This window comes from Capsicum annuum, chromosome 10 (genome assembly GCF_002878395.1).
Source record: "Capsicum annuum cultivar UCD-10X-F1 chromosome 10, UCD10Xv1.1, whole genome shotgun sequence".
Classification (NCBI taxonomy): domain Eukaryota; kingdom Viridiplantae; phylum Streptophyta; class Magnoliopsida; order Solanales; family Solanaceae; genus Capsicum; species Capsicum annuum.
This window is the reverse complement of record NC_061120.1, coordinates 212572104-212578873: the sequence shown is the minus strand read 5'-3', so window position 1 is coordinate 212578873 and position 6770 is coordinate 212572104. Positions and strand designations below refer to the sequence as shown.

At 34.3% G+C, this 6770-nt stretch overlaps 1 pseudogene; it reads left to right on the top strand.

The window, feature by feature from the left end:
• The first annotated feature begins 5183 nt into the window (after window positions 1-5183).
• Window positions 5184-5862, top strand: LOC107844643 (annotated as a pseudogene).
• Window positions 5863-6770: the final 908 nt, after the last annotated feature.

Here is a 6770-nt window from a genome sequence, read left to right as displayed (position 1 = left end):
CTTAATTTCTCCTAACAACATTTAGTCCAAACTATGTTAGTTACTACTATTTCTATTTTATGAGTATTTTCTTATCGGTTAAATCGAAAATCGAACCATTAAGGACTAAAAAATGATAAACAGAAAATTGATAAAAAATATCTGTCACTACTTAGACTAACGGATCGTGCGGTCACCTACGCTATTCTAAGTAGATAGGAGAACCCTTACTACCCAACTAAAAATATACGGAAGACGTTTGCTTTTAAGAAAATATAAAGTAATTAAATACTAATAAATAAACTTTTTCAAACTTCTTCAAATACATATCAAATAATCAAATACCCAATGAATCAAAAATACAACAATAACCGATCAAACAGTGCTTGCAAACAAGCCACATAACCATCAAGAGTATCAATCTTACTGTAAACATCCACAGATTCAACGCAAATATGTACACACATGCTATGAGACTTATTTTGCCAAAATAGTCATGACCTGCAGGGAACAATTGATGTTCATATACCGTACCGGCTTGGTACCCGATCCACTATATACATATTCGTACCGGCATCATATACATAGCTGTACCGGCATGGTACCCAATCCAACATACACATATCCGTACCGACGTGGTACCCGATCCAATATATACATATCTGTGCCGGCGTGGTACCCGATCCATCATACATATATCTGTACCAGCGTAGTATCTGATCCAACATATACATATCTGTACCGGCGTGGTACCTGATCCAAGATACACATATTTGTACTGGCGTGGTACCCGATCCAACATACACATATCCGTAGGCTAAAATCTTCACCAAAAAATTAGATGTGTCATAATAAATAAAATATTGACTATTTTGGACCCAAGTTAATATTGAGGAATAAAAATTAAGAATTTTCATGAATTTATTACGAATAATTTAGTAACGACAAAATGAATTGTTACAATCAGATACCAATTTACCATCCATTCGTCCCCGAAGGGGCATTCAGTGGAGAAAAGCACGAGGTTGGAATTAGACATTACTAACAGAGTTGCTTATACTGCACCCTGTTCACTCTCTTGATATCCTTATCAATCAACCCATATTCTATACTCAATCATTCAAATAAGCTTTTCAAAATACGAAGATGCGAAGTAAATATTTACACACGAATCACTTATTCTCGTTTCAACAGCCTAAGTCTGAAACTTGAGTTTCACGAAAGCAAGATAAAGATGGTTAAAAGATTCACCTTGATGAAGACAAACATCCAAAAATACCTCTTTTTCACTACCGAAGTTCCAGAGTCCCGAGTTCAATTCTGAAAAGTGCTACGGATGCTAAATGAATCTACTAATCAAATTTCAACACTAAAAAAGTCACACCTAATCCACCCAACACACAAGCTCTCTCTGAGACACTTGACTCAGTGTTTAGCCAAGACTTTCCCATGGAGAATCTACATCTTGATCATATGCAAGTCACCATATCATTTACAAGTCACATAACTTAGATACTCGCATGCACTCAATCAAGACTACTAAATTTATTTTATAAAGCTAGCTTCAACATCTCACCACCACTATCCCTTTTACCTCAAGATCACTCACCGTTTCAAGCTTAGTGTTTACTACTATATAGGTGACCACACAACCTCTCACTCATTGCTCAGACTTACAACTATTAGCCATAGAGATTCCATAGAATTAGAGCCTACAACACTTTCTCCTCCAGAACATTGTTAATATCCATTTAATCATCATATCTTAACCACTCAACAAGCATATTCACCAAGAATCACCTAAGAAAAAAATCAATCATGCTATTTAACAATGCACTTATTCCCATATTTAGGGTCGTTCTTAATTATTTTATGAGTGTAACTAAGTCATTTGATTTTGCATTGCCACTATTATGGAAATTACAATCCTCTAAAAGTGTCATATATCAGCCAACTCTATGAGACATGCAAATTTATAATTCAGTCACAAGGTCAAGTCAATAATAATTGATCTTCTCAAGATTTTCCTTAATGCATAAATCCAGAGCTACAACTTATGTCCTAACAATCATTAACTCAATATTTTTCAATGACAAACACTTCATGGTCAAGCCAAATCACTCTTATATCACTAACACCAATTTAAGCTATGCAAAGTCATTCTTATTTCTACCTAACAATATTTTTATTACGGGCTTCACTTAACTCTTAATCACCTCAAGAGTGGTCCCCATCCTACTAGCACATAAGCAAGACCAAACAAAGTTAATCGATTATAGGTCATTGGACAGTCTCATCACCAATATCACATTTCAGATAAGTTAACGATCAAATTCTGTAGGTATCAACAACCTCTACTAGTTTTTGTTACTTTTATTTAAAACTCATTATTTTGCCAAGCATTAAGAATTCGTTCACATAAGGAACTCAAAGATAATGTAACTTAGCTAGTCCTCACAAAGAACCCATTATAATTTCAATAATAGAACTACACAAAAATTCTAAATACGGTCTCAATGACTGAACCACACAAGGATCCCCAAATAATATCAAATAATTGAACTACACAAAGATCCATCCACAACATCATTAATAAGAACCTCTCATTACGGAAACCACATGTTACCTCAGTTTTTTATTCATGTCACTTTTTCACCATCTTTTCTTGATAGCATGTTCTCATATCGCCCTCTTAATTCTCATACCATCAATTTTATCAGTATGATAGTACCAAAAATAAGTAAGCACCATAGAATTGCTAGTTTCGCAATAACAAGAAATCAAATAATTCCATCACAATTATCAACAAAAACAACTTAATCAATTTTCATCACTTAAATTCAAACAAAAATAATCCACAACAATCACAAAAATCTAGCAACGCAGATTTAGCCAAATATCAAACGCAAGCATTCAATAAGTTCACAACTTTCACAAGTCTTTACCTATTGACAATAACTTTTAGACCTTATTAGCAGATACCAGTTGAAATCTCCTAGAATACTATTCAAAATTACTAAGATACCAATTGGAATTAACTACATTTCAATTGAGCTATGTTAAGATACCAATTAGAATCGTCTAGATACCAATTGGATCCAATCCGATAGTCAAAGATTAGGATGACATGATAGAGAGAGAGGAAGGAAAACGAATTCTACATGCCTCATAGCCTTCCGAAGATTGGGTGTGGGGCCCTACACACCAATCTACGAAACTCTACTTGACATTGCTCTTATACTTGCGGGACAGGTAAACCTAAGACTCTGATACCAACTATCACAACTCAGACTAACGGACTGTGCGGGCACCTACGGTATTCTAAGTAGTTAGGAGAACCCTTACTACCCAACTAAAAATATGTGGAAGACTTCTGTTTTTAAGAAAATATAAAGTAAATTAAATACTAATAAATAAATTTTTTCAAAAACTTCTTCAAATACATATCACACAATCAAATACCTAATGAATCAACAATACAACAATAACAACTCAAACAGTGCTTACAAACAAACCACATAACCATCAAGAGTATCAACCATACTGTAAACATCCACAGACTCAACGCAAATATGTACACACATGCTATGGGACTTATTTTTTCCCAAATAGTCATGACCTGCAAGGAACAATCTATGTTCATGTACCGTACCGGTGTGGTACCCGATCCACTATATACATATCTGTTCCGGCGTGGTACCCGATCCATCATATATATATTCGTACCGGCGTAGTACCCGATCCAACATACACATATCCGTACCGGCGTGGTGCCCGATCCAACATATACATATCCGTACCGGCTTGGTATCCGATCCATCATACACATATTCGTACCGACGTAGTACCTGATCCAACATATACATATCCGTACCGGTGTGGTACCTGATTCAACATACACATATCCGTACCGGCGTGGTACCCGATCCAAAATACACATATTCGTAGGCTAAAAATCTTCATCGAAAAAAATTTGAGGTGTTATAATAAATAAAATATTAGCTATTTTGGACCCAAGTTAATATTGAGTAATGAAAATTAAGATTTTTCATGATTTTATCACGAATAATTTAGTAACGACGAAATGGGTCGTTACAATATCTTATTGGTTTGGTTATTGGTTTAACATATTTAAAAATTGAAAATCGATAAATCGAATCGATAATATATAAAATCGAACCGACCGATGCACACCCTTTGCTAAAATACATACAAAATTTTACCAAATTTTAAATTGGAACCGTCTAATAGGAAAACTTATTATGTATTCACATGCTTAATTGAAAAAAGAAATCATAATTTGAGTGCCTAAATAAAATTTATCAACAAATTTAATAGTGTGTTTTGTCAAGCTTCTAAAAATTCAGATGTACTCCTTTATTCCCAATTTAAGTTTTCAATTTCAACTTTTTACATTACAAGTTTAAAATTGCAAGATTTAAAAAACTACACAAATTTTTAACTAAAGACTACAAGACTCAATAGGCTTCCTTCATTTCTTAAGCTCCGTACCTAATCAAGTTTTTTTTTCTCAACCAATACCTTTATTTTGTTAATGCAAAGCCGAACTTAATGAGTTAAAGATGCAGAAGTATCTTTGACAATCCAACTATGAAAACAGGAAGTCCACACTAACTTGTCTAACAATGTAAGAGAAAATTTTTGCTATATTATGCGCTACAATATTCCAAGATCTAGGAATATATGTAATTGAAGTACCCAATCAAGTTTAGTCGCTTAAATTGAGACGGAGGCCGTACTAGAGAGTATTTAATTAAAAAATCAATCTTGACTGTAAGTCAAGTCAATAATCTTGATAGGAAATACTACACGTAATCTTCGTCGATACAATTTGTTCAGTTTCTAAAAAGGTGCAATTGAAAATGCCAAACGGCCTTCTTCTTCTATTTAATTAATCAACTTTATTTTACTAATATTCAATAGTTTCCAACAAACACAAACACATTTTCACTGTATGGCGTAGGGGAGATCGGAGCAACAAGGAACACTTAGACGACGATCAAGAGGTTATTTCGCCCCTTGATATTTCTTTCGCGGGACAGAGAATCCAAAGCGAAAAAGTGACAGTCGACCACTAATAGATCATTCCAACCCTTTCCGATTCGCTTCAAGACCCTAAAAGAGACACAATTTTAATTACTTTTGCTGCATACATATGCCACAACTCAACTTGAACGCCTATTATGGCCACCATAGCCGCAGCTGCAACCCATGTAGCTATCTCTTCAACTTCCTATGCCAAATTATCTTCACCTTTCTCATCATCATCGGAGCCATCGCGCTATTAGTCCTCTGGCTCATCCTACGTTCCAACAAAGTTGAATTCTACGTAACAAATACCCCATTGACACAATTCGATTTGTCCAACACAAACAACACCTTTTACTACGATTTTGCTATCAACATAACTATCAATAGGCACGTTGGGATTTGTCACGATCCAATCGAAGAGAGAGGTATATATAAAGGCAAGAAATTTGCTAGTAAATTTGGAACTGTATTATCAGGGGCACAAGAATACTAGCAATTTGCATCCAGTGTTTAAAGGACAAAGTTTGGTTCCATTGGAGGATAGAGAGAAATCAAATTACAATAATGAGAAGATTCATGGGTTTATGAGATGGAAGTAAAGCTTTACATGCATAAAAGGCTAAAGTCTGGTTGGATTAAAAGGGTTATTTCCCTATATATACGAAATTAGATTCATATTTAATATTTAAATATTCAGTTGTAGGACTTCAATGTAGCCCAGAATTTTAACTAACTAATGGAACTCGAGTCCTCCTTAGTTGTGTATTTCTAGTTTGTACTTCCCCCTAAGAAGAAAAAATTTATCCGCACTTGGTGTATATTCCAAATCAATATATGTATGACATGTGTTTGAATTTAGAGTTCATGTTACTTAACCATGATTAACTAATATGTATTTTACTTCACTTAATCACTTAACCATGATAAATTATATTAGTTTGATGTATACATCGAGTGTGGATAAATTTTTAGGATAGAAAATTCCTTGACATCAAGGATCAAACGAAGGAATATCTGGTCTCCATAAGGCCTGTTTGGCCATGAAATATTTTCAAATATTTTTTGTTTTTAAAATGAAAAATGATATTTGGAACGATAGAGTGTCTACACATTTAACTTCCTCCACTCTAATTGTGTATCTATACTTTGCCATCTCCCCTATTTGGAACAAAAAAATCAGATTTATTCCGAGCCCAATTTGCTTGTGTACTTAAGAAATTAATGGGAACAAATAAAGTGGACATAATTGCTTACACTACTAGGAGATTGCAAGGCAATATATATATATATATATATATTTAGTTTTCTATTCCACAATCAAATACAACTTGAAAGGGTAAAAATATTGGTTTATCCTGTCACATTTCTTCATTTCTTCATTTTGGTCCATAGAGATTGAAGGCAAAGAGAGATTGGTTATATTCACGAACATATTTGTCACACCCTTTTTTTTAACTTCAAAAAAGATTTGATTTTAAGTTTCGAAAGGGTTTTTATTATTAAGTGACAAAATGAAGGTTTGTTTCGAAAAAAGATGATTTTTACATTCAAATTCAGAGTTGCCACTTGGCATAATCCGGTGTGCCAAGTCACCTTCGGAAAATCCTTTTCAAAACGATTTTGACTCTTTAATACTGATTTACGAACAGAGATTCCGGCTAAGGAATTCTGTTGACCGAGGGGAAGGTGTTAGGCACCCCTCGATCCCGTGGTTTGACCACGGTCGCTTGGCAGAGTGT